Source organism: Triticum aestivum, chromosome 7B (genome assembly GCF_018294505.1).
Source record: "Triticum aestivum cultivar Chinese Spring chromosome 7B, IWGSC CS RefSeq v2.1, whole genome shotgun sequence".
Lineage (NCBI taxonomy): Eukaryota > Viridiplantae > Streptophyta > Magnoliopsida > Poales > Poaceae > Triticum > Triticum aestivum.
In genome coordinates, this window is record NC_057813.1 from 695,576,421 (window position 1) to 695,600,661 (window position 24,241).

At 45.1% G+C, this 24,241-nt stretch overlaps 1 long non-coding RNA gene across 6 annotated transcripts; it reads left to right on the forward strand.

The window, feature by feature from the left end:
- The first annotated feature begins 2,005 nt into the window (after positions 1 to 2,005).
- On the forward strand, positions 2,006 to 8,746 carry LOC123156291 (uncharacterized). Of its 6 annotated transcripts, XR_006477939.1 has the most exons (11): positions 2,102 to 2,610; positions 2,695 to 2,745; positions 2,897 to 3,002; positions 3,132 to 3,184; positions 3,808 to 3,873; positions 4,398 to 4,461; positions 5,571 to 5,694; positions 5,790 to 5,850; positions 6,853 to 7,025; positions 7,108 to 7,213; positions 7,417 to 8,746. It is a non-coding gene; the product is annotated as an uncharacterized lncRNA (long non-coding RNA). The 6 variants fall into 6 exon arrangements; XR_006477941.1 differs by having other exon boundaries at positions 2,006 to 2,610; positions 2,695 to 3,002; positions 6,518 to 7,025; XR_006477943.1 differs by lacking the exon at positions 3,808 to 3,873 and having other exon boundaries at positions 2,074 to 2,610.
- The last annotated feature ends 15,495 nt before the right edge of the window (positions 8,747 to 24,241 follow it).

The window sequence follows — 24,241 nt, forward strand, 5'->3', positions numbered from 1 at the left end:
GGCTATGATAAATTGCACAGGAACAGGGCCCTAGTTCTAAAAAAACAGACTAACTACACATAGCAATTCCTCCTCTTAAAATCAGCAAAAATCATGCGAAAAGCACCTGGGGCTAATGCTCTACCTTCCCCTAGCAGATCAACTACCAATCCGCCACCATAGCGAAGCTTGCACGCTGCATCCCTGTAGTCCGACCCCAGCCACCATGGATCCGACCACCACGCCCTTGTACTACACAACAAGGCCGGCGGCGGAAACCCCTGCTGCTGACTTCTCCATCCCGTCCACGCTCCTTTTCCACATCCATGACCATGATGCTTGCACGCCACCGCCCCATCCTCCACGCGTGACAACGACAGATCCGGTCACCCGCGCTCTTTCCCCCATCCCAGCCTGTTGGATCGATGGATCCGGAGAGAGACGGTCTCCTACCTGTATGTCCCCTCCCAAGAGCTCTGACGGCGCCCCCTTAGGAAAGTGGACAGTGGAGGAGGAGACGGCGGCGATGCTTCTCCGGCTCCACGGCCCCGGCTGATCTGCTCAGCCTGCACCGCCGGATCCGCCGCATCTCCCTCGACCTCCAGGAGCGTCGATGCCGGGAGGAGGAACGGGGCGGTAGCCACATCACCGGGAGGAGGAGCTCGGCGGAAGGGCGCGTGGCCTGGAGAAGGAGCAGGAGGCGGGCGCGTGGCCTGGAGAAGGGGCAGGAGGCGGCCGGGTCGCAGGGAGGTGAGCAGCAGTGCGGGGCGGCAGGTAGTCGGAGGTGGGACGAATGGATAAGATGCAAGAGGTGGACGAGCGCGTGTGCTGATTTGTCGGTAGCGAGGCCGCTCGGGGCAAAGAAACAGTCTCCCGACAAAATAGCACCCGACTCTCGTGGGCCACACGATTCGCACGGAACGAGCGGTCAAGGCGCGGCCACTCGGTTCGACGGAATAGTGCGCGTGCACTTTTAAGATTTCAGGAATTTTAATTGACAGATTCTGGACCCATCTTCAGGAACAGGGAGAATCGTTATCCGCGTACGCAACAGAGAAATGTGGGGACGTTTTCGTGGCGAAACAGCATAGCTTCTGTGGTTGGACGTGGACGTCTGTGCACCTACCGGATCGGATCGCCGCCCGTACTGCGCTGTCCCCGTCGGCGACGCTGGCTCTGGTCCTCCCCTCCCAACCCCCACGCGCGCGGACACGGGTCATCTGACGTAGCTAACCCTGCTTTTTCCTGCCTTTGGGTCGCTGACAAGTGGGCTCCATACTTGGTGAGACTCATGTGTCAGTGTCTCAATGGCAGGTTAGCCAACGTCAGGGGATCCTCGTCCCCCGTGCGCCGGCCATGCGGATCGAGACGTGCAGCACAGCACTCGCTGTCCCGCAAGAGAGTCTAATCCCTCCGACCTTTCCTATAGCTAGCTACAGCAGCAGCTCGCCCCACAACGTTCATGTGGTTGAATAGTTAGATGGATAGTGCTATCTCCAGCCCATCAGGATTCAAGTCCTGATGCTCGCATTATTTTTGGATTTATTTCAGAATTTTCGGTGATACGCTTTCAGTGGGAGGAGACGTTCTCGTCGACGACGAGGCGCCTATGACGACTTCGTAAATTTTAAGATGACATGCCGGCTCAGTCTCTCGGAGGTGCTCATAGGGATATGATGTGCGTGTGTATGTTCATATGGGTGAGTGTATGCGCATATGTATGAGCGCTTGCGTCTACCTTTTCCTGTAATGAGGATATTTAAATCTATGGTTCTAATACTTCTAGGTCTACTACGGAACATGGGTCTACGCGCATCCAAATTGAAAAAATATATTATAGTAAAAGTCAACCAAATGACTTTCATGGTATTCTGAATGAATCTAACATATAAAGCCTCCTACACTACCCGCCGTTTCAGCGCCGTCCCGGTTTCAAATTCATCCAGCCCCCACGATCTGCCTTGCTGTCCGCTGACGTTGTACTTTTTATCTCGCTGGTATATATCTGGGCGTTCGTTTTTCTGTACGTTGTGTGTTCGGGTTACAGTGGATGACGCCTGGGCCACCCTTCTACGTGGGCCCTCTGCTGCAGTCACGGTGAGCGTATGCGCGCGCGTTCAGCTCGAAAAGGGGATGGGTTGCGACGATCGTGGGCTGCAGGGCGTGCGGTCAAAACCTAGCCCCCAATCCCTTCCTTCCCGAGCCCCGCGCCCCACGCCCCACTCCATCTCCTCCCATGCACTCCGCCGCCGCCATGGCCCTCTCCTCCTCCCCTCGGTTTCTCTTCTCTTGGCAAAAGGACGGCCGGCGTTCAACTCGGCACGACGGCGTTCAACTTGACAAAAGGGTGACACCTTCCTTCCTCTCCAAAGCAAGGGAAGGGAAGGGGAGGGGAGGGGAGGCCCCAGATTGAGGAGCGGAGCGATGCCCAGATCCGCAGCGGCACCGGCACCGGCGCGCCGTCGTCCACGTGGTCCTCGAGAGGAAGGCCATGGATGGATGGGGGCGGAACCATAGCCCCACACCCATCCATGGATGACGACGGCGGTGGCCTTCTCTCGGTCGGGTGGGGAGCAAAGCTTGCGGTGGCCCTCGACGCCCGCGACGGGCTGCAGCACCCAGACTTCAAAGGTACGCAGACACCCCTCCATCCTCCTCCCCTCTTCTTCTTCTTCTTCTTCTGGATGACCCCTGCGGTTGGATTGGTTTCTGCAGGCAGGCCATCACAATGGAAATGGAAGGATGAGCACCATGGCGGGCGTGCAGGTGCAGGCCATCGCCATGGCCCCTTATGTCGTCCTACACTATACTTTCCTGAAGCATGCATATGAAACAAATCTCTCGAATACTACTACACAGATTTCTCTTTTGTGCAGCAACTAGATTTTCGGGCACTAAAAATTATTGTTTGTTGCAGGCACGGTTTACACAAACACATCCTGTTTCAATGGCTCAAACTGTTGGTCCTCCCATGGCAATGTTCCCTGCTGGTGTTCATGGAGTTAGTCAGCAACTTTTTTATGGTCAGCAAAATCAACTTTATTAACCCACTACACGAGAGCAGAGTTAACTTTTCCCTGATGCATCCAGACCTTGTCAGCTAGCTAAAGTTGATTTTCATTTCTTGATTTTTCTTTACACGATGTGTGTAGATCTGAGAAAGAAGAGAAGAAGAATCCTGAGGAAGATTTTGGTGAAGAACAAGGTGGATTATCTCTCTCTCTAACAAAGTCACATTTGTTCCTCATTTTGATGTTATGATTTATTTTATTTTGCTTATATTCCAGTTACCTATTTTCTATATAGAATGCATCTTTTCTAAGAAAGAGAGAGAGAGAGAGAGGGAATTGGGGGATAGTGGCATTAGGACTTAAATTCTTTGCCTCCAGCAAAAGAAATGATTCCTGTATGCCTCCCTTTTTGTTTTATCTCACTTTTTTTAAGTTTGGTAGATATCACTTAATCGTGGCCGCAACTAATATCCAAAATTCATAGTGTCAGTACACTAAGATTTATCTTATTTTGGTATCAAGAACTATCTATGCTCAACATGGTGTCGAGGTGTATATAGCTGCTGTGGTGTCTGCGGGAATTCTCACGCCCGCCTCTTTCCCCTCTCTATATGAACCCTTTCATCAGCTTCAAAATGTTTCAAGAAAATTCACACATATCGATGGTTCATTATAATGACTTTGCAAGTTCACAGAATAATCAATCATTGATGAGCGTGATTTTTTTTAGCATTTGGAAGCATGAGGAAACTTGTAGTAGAAAAATAGAGCAGATGAAGCTGTTTTTTAGCCTCTTGTTCTTGTCATTTTGGTGCAGATGGCTAATCAAATGATGTCTCTTCACAAAACATTGAAGATACATAATGCGCTCTGGCATGCACATGTAAGATTCGTTTTGAATTTTCTGAAGATTCAAACACACACTTAAAAAGGGAGCACATGTGTTTGGTATTAAAAGAAAATGTCCAGGTTGTAGAGGTTTTACTGGTTAAATGTAGGTGGAATAGGGAATGACTGTAATGCATGCACTACAAAAGATGGGTTCTTACGACTGTCCAACAGGGACATTTGCACCAGCAAATAAGTTGTACGACTTAGTTTTCTCTACAGTAAAATCAACCTGTTATGCAGAAGTGACACCCTGTGAAATTTTTTCATTGAATCATATGAAGGTGGTTACAATTAGATATACTCCCTCCGTGCACTTTTATAAGATGTTTCAGACAGCTAACATGAACTGTTTTGGGTGAAGTCTGAATTGGCTACAATGTCTTATAAGTGAACTGAGCGAGTACCTTTTCCCTATCTTGGTAAAGGTGCCAGGAAAGTTGTTCTGTATGAAATATAACGTTCTCACTGGTTAATTTCTATTCTAGGTGGTATGCATAATCATGATTTTCTGTGCAGACTTGTTTCACCGCAACCCCCACAAAAGGAGCAGCCTGGTGAGGAGGGAAAGCATCACCAATATGTATATTTGTCGTGATCTTCACTATGCGTGAAATGACCTTCTAATTACTGAATTAGTGGTGATTGTTCTATCATAGACCGGACATGCTGAATAATGGTAGTATGCGTGTGATGTATCTACTCTTTTTTCCCTTCTTCAGTTTAAGAATTTTTTATGTGCTAGCTCCTTCAAATTATACTCTTCTTTCTTTTTCTCTTCAAGTATTTGATTAAATGATAGGTGCATAAGCTCCTTCAACTATTTGATTAAAGGTATAATTTGACTGTACTCTTCTTTCTTTTTCTCTTCAAGTTCTCACGGTTTTGTCTCTTTTAAAACCTCAAACAGAGAACATATTGTTTGGTGCTACCAATATATGTGTTGGCTACAGAGCCATAGAGATAATGATTGATGGGCAAATCCATCTCTGCATTTAAAGGAATCAGATTACCCAGATCATCCATTCGTGGCATCTTCTTGCGTTCATGGAAGATTTGGTGCTCTTTTGCCCTTTCTCTGCAGTACTTAGCTACTATCTGCAGTTTTTGTATCAACCAACGGTTGAGTTAAACTCTCCTTTGTCATAGTCTGAGTGTTTCACAGTTTAGTGGTAACTGACTTTTGATGTTAATTGCTAATCAGATAGTAATATACTGATGTAAATAGGACTCTTTCAGAAAGTCACTCCATATAGTTGAATTTGAGGTTTCTCTAATGATTGGTGTTACACAAAGATCATCTTGCTTCGATGGCAAAATTGATGGAGAGTTTTATTGACCCATCTTGTATTTTTGGGCATGGTTATGTCGGGTTATATATACACTATTTGCATAAACAACACCTCATTGAAAGTGTTGTTCGGTCACTTTCAGGCTTTCTGCTTTTTGATTTTATCATATACAACACTTTCAGAGCAGGAGATACACGAATCTCCCTGATATTTCATTTATTTCCTTCAGCAAGTGGATGGCTATTTTTACTGCTTCAGGTTTAGATTGACATATACTCTTTGTTGGTATATACCATTTTTGCCTATCTCTTGCCCATTTCACATGATAAGCGTGATAAGCAAGCCCTGCGCTTCTATTTACTATTAAGTGCCAACTGAATTTCTAATAATGGCGTTTCAGGGATGATACAATCCAACTGTTATCTTTGGTGTGTTTTTGGATGGACTAATCTGAAGATGCTGGCTAGCTTGCACTGCCATCATATAGTCTAGAAGCAAGGGCAAGGATTATAGGGATAATAAAGGTACAATGCTCCCAATATATTTTATTTTTTGGCGAAGTTTTGGTGCTTGCATAAGAAAGTAACACCATCATTATACCTACTGCTCTTTTTTCCAGGCAATTCACCATCCGGAGGAAATGCCAACTAATATTTTTTGGTACTATTTCTGTTACCGAGGTAAAATTACTACTACTTTTTGAAAGCTTTTTTTGTTGCGTGTTCTCCTTTCTTAATCTTCTATTTGTTCAAATTTACATACCCGAGCTTATAATCCTTATTATCCAATGAATCTCACCATTTTATCATTTTCCTAAAAATTTATACTCACATAGTTCCCTTTTTCATATGGGTGATCTTCTGTTGCCCTGATTTGGTGCGCATATAGCATGGGACATTATAGGCTTATTTTATTTTCTCTTTGTTCATGCACTAATGCGTAAATCTTTTGGTTATGCCCTTATTATTTAGTCTAGAGCTATGCAATGACAAACATGATTTTAGTGTTCAGGTGAGTGCCATTTATAGACTAAAGAACCCTTGACATCTTATCTAAATTCTTTAAGGCTAGATATTAGGTATGCCCAATTAAGTAACTTACACCAGTACCTTAATTAGCCTCTTCTGACTATTGACTGTGAACTGTTGTAGTAGGACTCAGGTTGACATGTTTTTATTTTAGTTTGTACAGTTCTGTGTTATGGCTTCAGGTTGCTGCTGCAAGAAACTACAGTGAACTCTGACGATGCATAATTTTTTTTCCAGATCTAGCATAGTTTTTGTATTTGGATTTTGTAACTAATTGTGTGATGCCCTTATGTTAAAATGCTTATTGTTCTCCAAGTAGGCCAACGACGGCAGCTAGCAATGACACATACGCATATCAACAATTCCAGGGAAGTGCATTTGTCAGGATGCATATATGTGTGTATGTGCCTGATCATCTGCGATTTAATTGGAAAGTACACTTCAGCATATGAAGCACTCAGCTAAATATTTTATACTACAATATACCCATCTCGATGATTAGAGCAGCCCCAGCCGCTAATTAGTGCTAATTAGTACTCAAATGTTGAATCACTTACCCGCAAAAAAAAGTTGAATCACTCAGCTAAGTATCAACACTGCCCTCGAGACTTGGCTATTAGCATAGTAGCAACGAGCTAACAAAAAATTCTACAGATTCATCAAACACCGAAGGAGGTTAGTTTTTACCCGTGCAACAATGGCGGCCATCGTGGTCTTGTTGGAGCCTCCCTTGCTGTGGAAAGTCACAGGCTTCAGGGAGTGCCGGCACAGCCTGAACAGGTGCCACCTACACTGGAAGAAAAAAATATTATTTGAATTATATAAAGGTTAGTTAGATGCTTTTGGTTGTACTGATGATAATGGATATCATGCAAACTGCATTCTCAACTGATTTTTATTCCTTTTTAGTGAACCATGCTACAATGGAAAAGAACCATGCGATGAAAAAAGAAAGGCACAAAGAGCTGCTGGATGATGATTTCGATGATTATGACAGCGACCATTATTATGAAAGGTATTTCTTATATTTGTACACGATTACATGGTATTTCTTATAATGATCATTGGGAGAAGCATGACTCCACTCAAAAAATATTTGTTGGGTGTCTCCCGCTTTTGGTACACGATGGAATAGCTTCATAAGCCTGAACCAGTTATGTTCAACACAGTGAACATGAATGTACTTCTAACACTTTCTTTGGCGTTCATTTCTGGTAGCCTACCTTAGCAGATTCTTCAGTACTGAATTCGGACCCGTGGAGGAAGCAATAGTAATTAACTTTTCTAGGAGTACTGAATTCGGACATGTGGATGAGATTCCCAGAGTTAGTGTCAGATCATCAGTCTCCAAGATCACCACTTACCGCCAATATCACTGAGAATGCTCCTTATAACACTCAGTCCACATGGTGATGCATGCAGTGAGAGCAATGTCCAAAGCCAGCATGATGATGAGTGCAGCAGAAGCAATGGCGAAAGCCTGCCGGATGGTGAATCCACCTCAAATGGTACTTTATGTGATTACTGTGAGCATACTAAAGTATGATTTGATCGAGTCATCTGCAGCAAAGCCTGATTTGATTGTGTCTGAACCTCCTGAAAAAATCGAACAAGGACCATTACAGAAGCCTGATTTGGTCGAGTCCGCACCTACAAAGAAACTTGATTTGATTGAATCCAGTACTCCTAGGAAGGCTGATTTGGTTCAGCCTGGGCCTGCAGGGGAGCTTCATTTGGTTGAGTCCAGACCTTCTAGGAATTCTCAACTGATTGAGCCTGGACCTGCAAGGAAGCTTGATTTTAATCAACCCTGACCAACAACATGCTTTGTTGATCATCCTGTTGAAAGGCCAGCAGTCACTCCAAGCAGCTACGAGAATGAAATGAGATTCTGCTTCCACTCACAGTGGGTCGTGGATACAAGCAAGGGCGGCACCATTTCCGGTTCCACAGCTCCGAGCTGCAGCGGGAGCTGCTGGGCCGCCTGAGATGCAGATGGAGGCGCAGCTCCTCCGAGCTGCCGGGTCGCTGAGATGCAGATGGAGTCGGATCACCTCCGAGCTGCAGCAGGAGCTGAGATGGAGATGGAGCCGGAGCACCTTCGAGCTGCAGCAGGAGCCGCTCCGCTGCCAAGCTGTAGTGTGATCCACCGCGAAGATGGAGCCCAAGGTGTTCTCACTTCAGTACAGTGGGGAGAGGAACATGATGCATACCTTGAACTGGTTGATGGAACCAAGACCAGCAGTCATGCTAGACACGTGGTCAGCGCTGCGCATCGTGGTGGCAGTTGGTGAAGCAACTATTGGCGGTGTTTTTGTCTCTTAGCACTTGGCATGATTGTAATATTCTTTATCTTTGAGGTCTATGATGTTACTTGAACTGTAATTCTCGTGGAGCCTTTTGGCTTCTGGCTTTAAATATGCTGTCCGGATGCATATGTATAGTTTCGCACTACGAACGCAGATACTATTGATACTAAACTGCATGCTTAAAACACTATTATTGTATCTGACATTATATACATGTAACAGTACTCCCCTTCCGAACATTATATTGTTTCCATCTGAAAACCGATCTAAATTAATACAATTCATATTACATTGTCATCTACGTCTACTTACTCCCTACTAACATTGTTTCTAACTGGGTTCTTGAGCCATCTACATCTACTTACTCCCTACTAACAAAGTTTTTAACTGGGTTCTTGCGCCATTGGCGCAACCGGGTCATCTAGTAAAGATAAAAGTCACACTATATAAGCTTACCATTTACACAATCTGTACTTATAATTTTGTCTTTTTATCAACAATACAATAGACATCATTTTGTCCTCAAACTTTACACGTGAGTAATACACTATAAAATGCTTGTTTCAAAATAATTTCACATATTTTACTATTTTCTAAAAAAAAATGCCTAATCAGGTGCGCCTAGACTCAGGTTTCGAAAATCCACACGGTACTCATCAGCACTAGACAACTAACTTTTAGAATTGTTTATGTAAATTACACTAGCCCTATCGAATATTTGAAGTATTCCTTACACGATCCCACCCGTCTAAAAACGATCAACTACACTACTTGGGCACTTGTTTCCGGCTTTGGCATAGCCCTCGTTGCTTGCAGAAATTTGTACGGAATTCACTTTTTTTTGTTCTTCGGGAAAGGAGATTGTACCAAAGATGTCTGCATCAACCGATGCACACAACCATTTTACCTTGAAAGATCAAAAGTAAATTATAAAAATATAAGAAAAAGATACAACCACAACCAATAGTGATTACATAAAGCACATATGCATTCACTATTAGGGAAAAGCCTAGCAGAAGCGCGGGTTTTGGGCCTATTAGTAGCGCGGGGCCGGCGCTACTAATAAGGCGCTACAGCTAACGTATAGCAGTAGCGCAGGTGCCACCCGCGCTACTACTACGTCCGTTAGTAGCAGCGTGGGTAAAAATCCGCGTTACTACTAATCTTTAATCTCTGATTTTTTTTTTTGAATTTTTTTTGAAAAAAAATCGATTTTTTTCCCTAATTTTCAAATTTCTGAATTATTTTAACCTTCAATCTCTAATCACCCCTCATCACTGCTCAATTTAATCTTTAATCTCTAATCATCCCTCATCATTCTAAATAATCTAACTTTCCGGACGGTCACCCATCCTCTCACTACTCCAGCCTAAGCACGCTTAACTTCCGGGTTCTATTCTCCCTCATTTCCAAGTCTGCACTTGTTGTTTTCCTGACAATAGTAAGATATCAATCCTATTAACCTCAGGAATTTAGCTTGAGCATGAAGTCACACATTTCACTGTTTGAGTTTGAAACTATTGTTCTAAAAAATAACACTAATATTTAGTAACACTAATATTTCTTGAATAATTAGTTTGACCATTGTTTGACCACAATTTGACCATAGTTTGACCAGATTTGATCAAAATTCAAAAAACTGAAATAATTATTTAGTAACACTAATATTCTTGAATAATTAGTTTGACCATAGTTTGACCAGATTTAACAAAAATTAAAAAAACTGAATTTTTTTGAATTTTTTTGCCTCCAGATCTTAAAAGCCCCATAACTTTTTTCTGTTAGGTTTTTGAGGATCTTAAAAGCCTCGCTAAATTTGGGTGTATCTTTTTGAGTAGATGATTTTTCATATAAAAAACTTTTCATCTGAGTTAGTATGCAAAAGTTATGCCTATTTTTACAAATTCTCGAGAGATTTTGCAAATAAAGTCGAAATTCATATTTGCAAATTTTCCCAACAACTAGACCACATATCACATGGGAAACTTATTTTCTTTTATTTTTTTTACATTTTCATCATTTTCTTTTATTTTTTTAAAACTGAAAAGGCGATCCACCGGGGGGGTAGAGTTTGAAACCCAGTATTTAGTAGTAGCGCGGGTTTTTACCCCTCGCTGGTCGAGGAGCGGGGAGCGGGAGGTCGGGGCCGACGCCGGGGAGCAAGCAGGAGGAGAAGACGAGCTCCGTTCTCGTCGGGGCTGGTGATCCTGGTCGGGCCTTGTGCCCCTTGCGGAAGAACTTGACGCTGATGAGCAGCAGTAGAGCATAGCGGAGGTGACCGGGAAGGTAGGGGCGGCGCCAGGAGTGCATGGGGCGGCGCTGGGAGGGCATAGTTTTTTTTCTTTTAATTTTTTTGTCAGTGTGTATTTTTTTTTCTAAAACAGGGAGGGAGTTTTCAGTAAAAATATATTTTTAACGACGTCTAGTGTGAATAGTGAAGGAAATATGCCCTAGAGGCAATAATAAAGTTATTATTTATTTCCTTATTTCATGATAAATGTTTATTATCATGCTAGAATTGTATTAACCGAAAACATGATACATGTGTGAATACATAGACTAACAGAGTGTCACTAGTATTGCCTCTACTTGACTAGCTCGTTAATCAAAGATGGTTATCTTTCCTAGCCATGGACAAAGAGTTGCCATTTGATTAACGGGATCACATCATTAGGAGAATGATGTGATTGACTTGACCCATTCCGTTAGCTTAGCACTTGATCGTTTAGTATGTTGCTATTGCTTTCTTCATGACTTATACATGTTCCTATGACTATGAGATTATGCAACTCCCGTTTACCGGGGGAACACTTTGTGTGCTACCAAACGTCACAACGTAACTGGGTGATTATAAAGGTGCTCTACAGGTGTCTCCGAAGTTACTTGTTGGGTTGGCATATTTCGAGATTAGGATTTGTCACTCCGATTGTCGGAGAGGTATCTCTGGGCCCACTCAGTAATGCACATCACTATAAGCCTTGCAAACATTGCAGCTAATGAGTTAGTTGTGGGATGATGTATTACGGAACGAGTAAAGAGACTTGCCGGTAACGAGATTGAACTAGGTATTGAGATACCGATGATCGAATCCCAGGCAAGTAACATACCGATGACAAAGGGAACAACGTATATTGTTATGCGGTTTGACCGATAAAGATCTTCGTAGAATATGTGGGAGCCAATATGAGCATCCAGGTTCCGCTATTGGTTATTGACCAGAAACGTGTCTCGGTCATGTCTACATTGTTCTCGAACCGGTAGGGTCCGCACGCTTAAGGTTTCGATGACAGTTATATTTATGAGTTTATGAGTTTTGATGTACCGAAGGAGTTCGGAGTCCCGGATGAGATCGGGGATATGACGAGGAGTCTCGAAATGGTCGAGACGTAAAGATCGATATATTGGACGACTATATTCGGAGTTCGGAAAGGTTCCGAGTGATTCGGGTATTTTTCGGAGTACCGGAGAGTTACGGGAATTCGCCGGGGAGAAGTATTGGGCCTTATTGGACCATACGGGAAAGAGAGAGGGGCTGCCTAGGGTAGGCCTCGTCCCCCCCCCCCCCAAGGCCTAGTCCGAATTGGACTAGGGGGAAGGGCTGCGCCCCCTCCTTCCTTCCCTTCCCTATCCCCCTTCCTTGACTCCTACTCCTACTACTTGGAAGGGGGGAATCCTACTCCCGCTGGGAGTAGGACTCCTCCAGGGCGCGCCATAGAGGCCGGCCCTCTCCCCCTCCTCTCCTCCTTTATATACGGGGGCAGGGGGCACCCCATAGACATAACAACAATTGATCCCTTGGGTCTCTTAGCCATGTGCGGTGCCCCCCTCCAGCATAGTCCACCTCGATAATATCGTAGTGGTGCTTAGGTGAAGCCCTGCGACGGTAGAACATCAAGATCGTCACCACGCCGTCGTGCTGACGGAACTCTCCCTCGACACTCGGCTGGATCGGAGTTCGAGGGACATCATCGAGCTGAACGTGTGCTAGAACTCGGAGGTGCCGTAGTTTCGGTGCTTGATCGGTCGGGCCGTGAAGACGTACGACTACATCAACCGCGTTGTGCTAACGCTTCCGCTTTCGGTCTACGAGGGTACGTGTACACACTCTCCCCTCTCGTTGCTATGCATCACCATGATCTTGCGTGTGCGTAAGAATTTTTTTTGAAATTACTACGTTACCCAACAGTGGCATCTGAGTCTGGTTTTATGCGTAGATGTCATATGCACGAGTAGAATACAAGTGAGTTGTGGGCGATACAAGTCATACTGCTTATCAGCATGTCATAGTTTGGTTCAGCGGTATTGTGAGATGAAGCAGCCCGGACCGACATTACGCGTACGCTTACGCAAGACTGGTTTCACCGCCACGAGCACTAGTTGCTTAAAGGTGACCGGCGCGTGTCTGTCTCTCTCACTTTAGTTGAACCGAGTGTGGCTACGCCCGGTCCTTGCGAAGGTTAAAACAGCACCAACTTGACAAACTATCATTGTGGTTTTGATGCGTAGGTAAGAACGGTTCTTGCTAAGCCCGTAGCAGCCACGTAAAATTTGCAACAACAAAGTAGAGGACGTCTAACTTGTTTTTGCAGGGCATGTTGTGATGTGATATGGTCAAGACGTGATGCTATATTTTATTGTATGAGATGATCATGTTTTGTAACCGAGTTATCGGCACCTGGCAGGAGTCATATGGTTGTCGCTTTATTGTATGCAATTCAATCGCCCTGTAATGCTTTACTTTATCACTAAGCGGTAGCGATAGTCGTAGAAGTATAAGATTGGCGAGACGACAACGATGCTACGATGGAGATCAAGGTGTCGCGCCGGTGACGATGGTGATCATGGAGGTGCTTCGGAGATGGAGATCACAAGCACAAGATGATGATGGCCATATCATATCACTTATATTGATTGCATGTGATGTTTATCTTTTATGCATCTTATCTTGCTTTGATTGACGGTAGCATTATAAGATGATCTCTCACTAAATTTCAAGATAAAAGTGTTCTCCCTGAGTATGCATCGTTGCCAAAGTTCGTCGTGCCCAGACACCACGTGATGATCGGGTGTGATAAGCTCTACGTCCATCTACAACGGGTGCTAGCCAGTTTTGCACACGCAGAATACTCAGGTTAAACTTGACGAGCCTAGCATATGCAGATATGGCCTCGGAACACTGAGACCGAAAGGTCGAGCGTGAATCATATAGTAGATATGATCAACATAGTGATGTTCACCAATGAAAACTACTCCATTTCACGTGATGATCGGTTATGGTTTAGTTGATTTGGATCACGTGATCACTTAGATGATTAGAGGGATGTCTATCTAAGTGGGAGTTCTTAAGTAATATGATTAATTGAACTTTAATTTATCATGAACTTAGTCCTAGTAGTATTTTGCAAATTATGTTGTAGATCAATAGCTCGCGTTGTTGCTTCCCTATGTTTTTGCTTCCCTATGTTTTCATATGTGTTCCTAGAGAAAACTAAGTTGAAAAATGTTAGTAGCAACGATGCGGACTTGGTCGGTGATCTGAGGTTTATCCTCATTGCTGCACAGAAGAATTATGTCCTTGATGCACCGCTAGGTGACAGACCTATTGCAGGAGCAGATGCAGACGTTATGAACATTTGGCTATCTCAATATGATGACTACTTGATAGTTTTGTGCAACATGCTTTATGGATTAGAACCGGGACTACAAAAACGTTTTTGAAACGTCATGAAACATATAAGATGTTTCAAGAGATGAAATAGGTATTTCAGACTCATGCCCGTGTCAAGAGGTATGAGACCTTTTGACAAATACTTCGCCTAAAAGATAGAGGAGAATTGCTCAACTAGTGAGAAAGTACTTAGATTGTCTGAGTACTACAATCGCTTGAATCAAGTGGGAGTTAATCTTCCAGATAAAATAGTGATTGGCAGAGTTCTCTAGTCACCATCACCAAGTTACTGGAACTTCGTGATGAACTATAATGCAAGGGATGACGAAAACGATTCCCGAGCTCTTCATGATGCTGAAATCAATGAAGGTAGAAATCAAAAAAGAGCATCAAGTGTTGATGATTGACAAGACCACTAGTTTCAAGAAAAGGGCAAAGGGAAAGAAAGAGAACTTCAAGTAGAATGACAAGCAAGTTGTCACTCCCGCGAAGAAGCCCAAAGCTGGACCAAAGCCTGAAACCGAGTGCTTACACTGCAAAGGAAATGGTCACTGGAAGCGGAAATGCCCTGAATATTTGGTGGATAAGAAGGATGGCAAAGTGAACAAGAGTATATTTGATATACAGGTTATTGATGTGTACCTTACTAGTGTTTATAGTAGCCCCTGAGTATTTGATACTTGTTCGATTGCTAAAAATAAGTAACTTGAAACAGGAGTTATAGAATAAACACAGACTAGTTGAGGGTGAAGTGACGATGTATATTGGAAGTGGTTCCAAGATTGATATGATCATCATCGCACACTCCCTATACTTTCGGGATTAGTGTTAAACCTAAATAAATGTTATTTGGTGTTTGCGTTGAGCATGAATATGATTTGATCATGTTTATTGCAATACGGTTATTCATTTAAAGTCAGAGAATAATTGTTATTCTGTTTACATGAATAAAGCCTTCGATGGTCATACACCCAATGAAAATAGTTTGTTGGATCTCGATCATAGTGATACACATAATCATAATATTGATGCCAAAAGATGCAAAGTTGATAATGATAGTGCAACTTATTTGTGGCACTGCCGTTTGGGTCATATCGGTGTAAAGCGCGTGAAGAAACTCCATGTTGATGGGTTTTTGGAATCACTTGATTATGAGTCATTTGATGCTTGCGAACCGTGCCTTTTGGGCAAGATGACTAAAACTCTGTTCTTCGGAACAATGGAACGAGATACTGACTTGTTGGAAATAATACATACTGATGTATGCAGACCAATGAGTATTAAGGCTCATGGCAAGTATCGTTATTTTCTGACCTTCACAGATGATTTGAGCAGATATGGGTATATCTAATTGATGAAACATAAGTCTGAAATAGTTGAAAGGTTCAAAGGATTTCAGAGTGAAGTGGAAAATCATCGTAACAAGAAAATAAAGTTTCTGCGATCTGATCGTGGAGATGAATATTTGAGTTACGAGTTTGGCCTTCAGTTAAAATAATGTGGAATAGTTTCACAAACTCATGCCACCTGGAACACCACAGCGTAACGGTGTGTCCGAACGTCGTAACCGCACTTTATTGGATATTGTGCGACCTATGATGTCTCTTATCGGTTTACCACTATCGTTTTGGGGTTATGCATTAGAGATAGTTGCATTCACTTTAAATAGGGCACCATCAAAATCCGTTGAGACGACGGCTTATGAACTGTGGTTTGGCAAGAAACCAAAGTTGTCGTTTGTTAAAGTTTGGGGTTGCGATGCTTATGTGAAAAAGTTTCAACCTGATAAGCTCGAACCTAAATCGGAGAAGTGTGTCTTCATAGAATACCCAAAGGAAACTGTTGGGTACACCTTCTATCACAGATCCAAAGACAAGATATTCGTTGCTAAAATGGATCCTTTCTAGAGAAGAAGTTTCTCTCGAAAGAAGTGAGTGGGAGGAAAGTAGAGCTTGATAAGGTAATTGTATCTTCTCCCGAATTGGAAAGTAGTTAATCACAGAAATCAGTTCCAGTGATTCCTACACCAATTAGTGAGGAAGCTAATGATGATGATCATGAAACTTCAGATCAAGTTACTACCGAACCTCGTAGGTCTTCCAGAGTAGGATCCGCACCATAGTGGTACGGTAATCCTGTTCTGGAAGTCATGTTACTAGACCATGATGAACCTACAAACTATGAGGAAGCGATGATGAGCCCAGATTCCGTGAAATGGCTTGAGGCCATAAAATCTGAGATAGAATCCATGTATGAGAATAAAGTATGGACTTTGGTTGACTTGCTTGATGATCAGCAAGCCATGTTAAATAAATGGATCTTCAAGAGGAAGACGGACACTGATAGTAGTGTTACTACCTACAAAGCTCGACTTGTTGCGAAAGATTTTCGACACGTTCAAGGTGTTGAATATGATGAGATTTTCTCACTCGTAACGATGCTTAAGTCTGTCCGAATCATGTTAGCAATTGTCACATTTTATGAAATCTGGCAAATGGATATCAAAAACGGTGTTCCTGAATGGATTTCTGGAAGAAGAGTTGTATATGATGCAACCAGAAGGTTTTGTCGATCCGAAAGGTGCTAACAAAATGTGCAAGCTCCAGCGATCCATCAATGGACTGGTGCAAGCATCTCGGAGTTGGAATATACGCTTTGATGAGGTGATCAAAGCATATGGTTTTATACAGACTTTTGGAAAGGCCTGTATTTACAAGAAAGTGAGTGGGAGCACTACAACCTTTCTGATAAGTATATGTGAATGACATATTGTTGATCGGAAATGATGTAGAATTTTCTGGAAAGCATAAAGAAGTGTTTGAAAGGAGTTTTTCAAAGAAAGACCTCGGTGAAGCTGCTTACACATTGAGCATCAAGATCTATAGAGATAGATCAAGACGCTTGATAAGATTTTTCAATGAGTACATACCTTGACAAGATTTTGAAGTAGTTCAAAATGGAACAGTCAAAGAAAGAGTTCTTGCCTGTGATGCAAAGGTGTGAAGTTGAGTAAGACTCAAAACCCGACCATGGCAGAAAATAGAAAGAGAATGAAAAGTCATTCCCTATGCCTCAGTCATAGGTTCTATAAAGTATGCTATGTTGTGTACCAGACCTATTGTATACCTTGCTCTGAGTTTGGCAAAGGAATACAATTTTGATCTAAGAGTAGATCACTGGACAGCGGTCAAGAATATCCTTAGTGAGGACTAAGGAGATGTTTCTCGATTATGGAGGTGATAAAAGAGTTCGTCGTAAAGAGTTACATCGATGCAAGCTTTTACACCGATCCAGATGACTCTAAGTCTCAATCTGGATACATATTGAAAGTGGGACCAATTAGCTAGAGTAGCTCCGTGCAGAGCATTGTAGACATAGAATATTTGCAAAATACATACGGCTCTGAATGTGACAGACCTGTTGACTAAACTTCTCTCATGAGCAAAACATGATCATACCTTAGTACTCTTTGGGTGTTAATCACATAGCGATGTGAACTAGATTATTGACTCTAGTAAACCCTTTGGGTGTTAGTCACATGACGATGTGAACTATGGGTGTTAATCACATACAGATGTGAATATTGGTGTTGAATCACATGGTGATGTGAACTAGGTTATTGACTCTAGTGCAAGTGGGAGACTGAAGGAAATATGCCCTAGAGGCAATAATAAAGTTATTATTTATTCCCTTATTTCATGATAAATGTTTATTATTCATGCTAGAATTGTATTAACCGGAAACATGATACATGTGTGAATACATAGACAAACAGAGTGTCACTAGTATGCCTCTACTTGACTAGCTCGTTAATCAAAGATGGTTTTGTTTCCTAGCCATGGACAAAGAGTTGCCATTTGATTAACGGGATCACATCATTAGGAGAATGATGTGTTTGACTTGACCCATTCTGTTAGCTTAGCACTTGATCGTTTAGTATGTTCCTATTGCTTTCTTCATGACTTATACATGTTCCTATGACTATGAGATTATGCAACTCCCGTTTATCGGAGGAACAATTTGTGTGCTACCAAATGTCACAACGTAACTGGGTGATTATAAAGGTGCTCTACAGGTGTCTCCGAAGGTACTTGTTGGGTTGGCGTATTTCGAGATTAGGATTTGTCACTCCGATTGTCGGAGAGGTATCTCTGGGCCCACTCAGTAATGCACATCACTATAAGCCTTGCAAGCATTGCAGCTAATGAGTTAGTTGCGGGATGATGTATTACGGAATGAGTAAAGAGACTTGCCGGTAACGAGATTGAACTAGGTATTGAGATACCGACGATCGAATCTCGGGCAAGTAACATACCGATGACAAAGGGAACAATGTATGTTGTTATGCGGTTTGACCGATAAAGATCTTCGTAGAATATGTGGGAGCCAATATGAGCATCCAGGTTCCGCTATTGGTTATCGACCGGAAACGTGTCTCGGTCATGTCTACATTGTTCTCGAACCCGTAGGGTCCGCACGCTTAAGGTTTCGATGACAGTTATATTATGAGTTTATGAGTTTTGATGTACCGAAGGAGTTCGGAGTCCCGGAGATCGGGGATATGACGAGGAGTCTCGAAATGGTCGAGACGTAAAGATCGATATATTGGACGACTATATTCGGAGTTCGGAAAGGTTCCGAGTGATTCGGGTATTTTTGGAGTACCGGAGAGTTACGGGAATTCGCCGGGGAGAAGTATTGGGCCTTATTGGGCAATACGGGAAAGAGAGAGGGGCTGCCTAGGGCAGGCCTCGCCCCCCCCCCCCAAGGCCTAGTCCGAATTGGACTAGGGGGAAGGGCTGCGCCCCCTCCTTCCTTCCCTTCCCTCTCCCCCTTCCTTGACTCCTACTCCTACTACTTGGAAGGGGGGGAATCCTACTCCCGGTGGGAGTAGGACTCCTCCAGGGCGCGCCATAGAGGCCGGCCCTCTCCCCCTCCTCTCCTCCTTTATATACGGGGGCAGGGGGCACCCCATAGACATAACAACAATTGATCCCTTGGATCTCTTAGCCGTGTGGCGTGCCCCCCTCCACCATAGTCCACCTCGATAACGGTGCTTAGGCGAAGCCCTGCGATGGTAGAACATCAAGATCGTCACCACGCCGTCGTGCTGACGGAACTCTCCCTCGACACTCGGCTGGATTGGAGTTCGAGGGACGTCATCGAGCTGAACGTGTGCTAGAACTCGGAGGTGCCGTAATTTCGGTGCTTGATCGGTCGGGCCGTGAAGACGTAGGACTACATCAACCGCGTTGTGCTAACGCTTCCGCTTTCGGTCTACGAGGGTACGTGTACACACTCTCCCCTCTCGTTGCTATGCATCACCATGATCTTGCGTGTGTGTAGGATTTTTTTTTTTGAAATTACTACGTTCCCCAACAAATAGTTACACCACGTGATCATTTATGGGACCCACCTGTCATAATCGTCATCAAAACGACCAAAGCCGCTAACTAGTATTTTTTGCAAAAAATAAGAAAAAAATATAGTGATTTTGGGCACAACTACGTAGACTTGTGGTTCCTGCAAATCTAGCCTTCAATGTCGATGTTTTTTGCCATTCACTCCATGGACATCCTTTGTCCACTTCTCTAACGTCCTTGGCAGCACTTCCAATCGCGACATCACGCTCGATCTTCATGCCCTTCGGGTGCCGCAGTTTGACCTACTAGCGCTGGACGCGCCATTCACCGAGGAGGAGATTTGGTACGCTGTCAAGAGTCTGCCGACTGGGAAGGCGCCTGGCCCCGATGGTTTCTCCTCTGATTCTTGGTTGCCTATTGGGACACGATCAAGCTTGACTTCCTTGCGGCTTTCGACAAGTTCTACGCCATGAATGGTAGAGGCCTGCAAAAGCTCAGTGAGGCCCTTTTTACGCTGCTCCCCAAGCGTGCAGATGCGCACTCCCTCTTTGACTATAGACCCATCAGTCTCATACACATCTTCGCCAAGTTGGTTGCGAAGCTTCTCTCCCTTTGTCTTGCTCCACGGCTGAACACCATGGTCTATGCCAACCAAAGTGCATTTATTGCGGGACGTTGTATCCACGACAACTACCTCCTTGTGTAGTAGACGGCTCGCCTCTTGCACAACCTAAAGGCACCATGCATGCTTCTCAAGTTGGACATTGCTAGAGCATTAGACAGTGTGTCTTGGCCCTTCCTTCTCCAGCTTCTGCAGCACCTTGGTTTTGGACCACACTGGCGCGAGTGGATCTCCATGCTCCTTTCCACGGCTTCCACGAGAGTTCTCATCAACGGCCACCCAAGGCCTCCGATCGAACACGCTCACGGCCTTCGACAAGGGGACCCAGTATCACCCATGCTCTTCACCCTGGTCATCGACGCGTTGAACTCCATGTTGCTACGTGCGGTGGAGCTAGGCCTCCTTCATCGCTTGACCACCCATCATGCGGCTTCGAGCATATCCCTTTATGCTGATGACGTGGTCATCTTCTGCCACCCGGACTCCCACGACATCGCCACGGTTCGCAGGCTCCTTCATGTCTTTGGCCTCGCTTCTGGGCTGCAAACCAACTTCGAAAAGTGTTCGGCCACTCCCATCCAATGCACTGACGACCACATTGCTACGATAGCCGCGGAGATGCAGTGCCCCGTCACTCACTTCCCCATCACCTACCTCGGGCTGCCCCTTGATAACCCACAAGTATAGGGGATAATTGTAGCCTCTTTCGATAAGTAAGAGTGTCGAACCCAACGAGGAGATAAAGGTAGAACAAATATTCTCTCAAGTCCTATCTGCCACTAATACGACTCTACGCACGCTTAGCGTTCGCTTTACCTAGAACAAGTATGAAACTAGAAGTACTTTGTAGGTGTGTTGTTGGATAGGTTTGCAAGATAATAAAGAGCACGTAAATATAAACTAGGGGTTGTTTAGATAAAGAAGCAATAAAGTAAATATAGAGAGTGTGAAAAAGTGGTGGTAGGAGTTGTGAAATTGTCCCTAAGCAATTGACTACTTTACTAGACCGGTAATCACTATTGCAATTATATTTGAGGGAGAAGCATAAGCTAACATACTTTCTCTTCTTGGATCATATGCACTTATGATTGGAACTCTAGCAAGCATCCGCAACTACTAAAGATCATTAAGGTAAAACCCAACCATAGCATTAAAGTATCAAGTCCCCTTTATCCCATACGCAAACAACCTACTTACTCGGATATGTGCTTCTGTCACTCACGCCACCCACCATAAGCAAATCATGAACATATTGCAAACCCTACAGCGGGGATCCCTCACGCTTGCGCGACACAGAGAGCACCATAGGACAGCACCAATAATAAAACATGCAACTCAAACCAATCATAGCAATTCATCAATCACCGATAGGACAACGGAAATCTACTCAGACATCATAGGATGGCAACACATCATCGGATAATAATATGAAACATAAAGCACCATGTTCGAGTAGAGGGTACAGCGGGTTGCGGGAGAGTGGACCGCTGAATATAGATGGGGGAAGGTGATGGAGATGTTGGTGAAGATGGCGGCGGTGTTGGTGTAGATCGCGGTGATGATGATGGCCCCCGGCGGCGTTCCGGCGCCACCGGAAGCAAGGGGGAGAGAGACCCCCTTCTTCTTCTTCTTCATTGACCTTCTCCCTAGATGGGAGAAGGGTTTTCCCTCTGGTCCTTGGCTCCCATGGCGTGGGAGGGGCGGGAGCCCCTCCGAGATTGGATCTATCTCTCTGTCTCTCTCTGTTTCTACGTTCTGGTATTCTGCCCTGGCACCGTTTCTTTTATATCTGGAGATCCGTAACTCCAATTGGATTGAAACCTTCACCTAGATCTTTTCTCAAAAATTAGCTTTCTTGTGGCCAAAGTAGAGCATCAGCCGCCTTATGAGGGGCCCACGAGGGTGGGGGCGCGCCCACCTGGAGTGGGTGTGGGCCCCACCCTCGTGGCCACCTCGGGCACCGTCTCGCGTTGATTTTACTTCCCAAAAATCACAAATATTCCAAAATAATTCTCCGTCCGTTTTTTATCCCGTTTGGACTCTGTTTGATATGGGGTTTCTGCGAAACATAAAACATGCAATAGACAGGAACTGGCATTGGGCATTGGATCAATATGTTAGTCCCAAAAAATAGTATAAAAGGTTGCCAAAAGTATATGAAAGTTGTAGAATATTGGTATGGAACAATCAAAAATTATAGATACGACGGAGGCGTATCACCCCTCTCAGTCCGCAAGGTCTCTTCGACGAGCTTGCAAGCGATCATCGACAAACTTGGATGCAAGCTCTCCACATGGCGGGCATCTATGCTATCCAAGGGAGACCGCCTATCCCTTGTGTGGCATGTCCTAAGTGCCATCCCCACGCACTTCCTCACTGCCATTGCCTTCAACAGCACTGCCATCAAGAAGGTGAACCGGATCATCCGAGGATTTCTATGGGCAGGATCAAACAAGGCCAACGGTGGTCAGTGCCTCGTCAACTGGCAGCGTGTATGCTGGCCCATCTCTCTCGGTGGCCTCGGCATCCGAGATATTCAACGTACGGGCATCTCTCTCCGTGTTCGTTGGCTATGGCTGCAGCGTACCGACGCTTCTCGCCCTTGGAGCCACCTTCACATCCCCCACGACGCGGACGCGAGTGCAATTTTCAGAGCCTCCACGACTTGGCAGCTTGGTGCTGGAGATACTTGCAGGTTTTGGACCGACCACTGGATCGTTGGCAGGTCCGTGGCCGAGATCGCCCCACTCGTTCTCGCTCTAGTCCCAAGGCGTCTTTGGAAGGAGCGTTGCATGCGTGATGGCCTGCACCAGCGCTCTTGGGTGCAGGACATCCGAGGCGCGCTTGGGCCGGCGGCCATGGTGCAGTACGTCGAGCTATGGCACCTGGTGCGGCACACTAATCTCTCCAGCGAACCGGACATGCTACGTTGGCGATGGACTTCTTCCGCTACATACACTGCAAGTTCCTGCTACAAGGCTCTATTCATTGGAGCTTGTGAAGACCCTTTCTGGCAGCTCACTTGGCGACCTTGGGCTCCTCTCCGCGTCAAGTTTTTCTTATGGCTGGCCATGCAAGACCGCTGCTGGACCGCGGAGCGCCTGGCACGCCACGGACTGCCCCATGACGATGCATGCGCCCTTTGCGACCAAGAGGGGGAGATCATGCACCATCTCCTTGCCGGATGCTCTTTTCTCTCGCCAAATTTGGCACGAGATCCTCGGTTGGGCACGTGTGCCCATCGGCCTCCCCGCCCCTGACACGCCATTCCAGCTCTGGTGGAAATCCTCTCTCGACCTCGCGCCCGCTTCCATGCGCAAGGGTCTATCCTCCCTCATCATCCTCTCAACTTGGTGGATTTGAAAGCACCGCAACGCTTGCATTTTTGACGGAGCGACACCATCGATCACCTTCACCTCCGATACCATCAAGGACGAGGCGCGCCTATGGGCCAAGGCGGGCGCCACCGGACTACAAAACATTATCCCCGGTGCTTAGTCTCTAGTTTCGGTCGCGGGGCTGAGCATACCCCCATCTGTTGTGCTCCTTCGCTTGTACACCATGCCTAGTACGCACATGGCCTTGTAAGCGTTGTAACCCCATGCTTGTACTATTCTTCTATCAATACAAAGATACGCATCTTGCGTATTTGCGAAAAAATACACATGGACATGCGAGTAGCTAAACCACACCAGTTCCGGCCATGTCGCAGTTTTCTTATTTCTTCAGTTTGGGAGAGACGAGGGACAGAGGAAGAGACGGCGCGCGGGATAGTAGGTTGATCGGGATGGGAGTTAGTAGAATCACATCTCTTTCGCCTCAAATTTTACACGAACATGAAGGCGACAGAATGCGTTGGGACTTTCTCGTGCCTAGACAGCAAAGCATAGCTTGAGTAGTACTACTTCGCACTGCACGTGCGTGCCCGTCGGCGGACCCACCAGATCGCCGTCCATACCCATATCGTGGCTGTCCCCGTCGGGTGACGGCTGGCCCGATCTCCTCCCCGCGCGCCGAGTCGCCGGGGCAGCTAACCACTCGCCGTCACGCAAGTAAAGAGGCAACAGATCGAGGATTCATC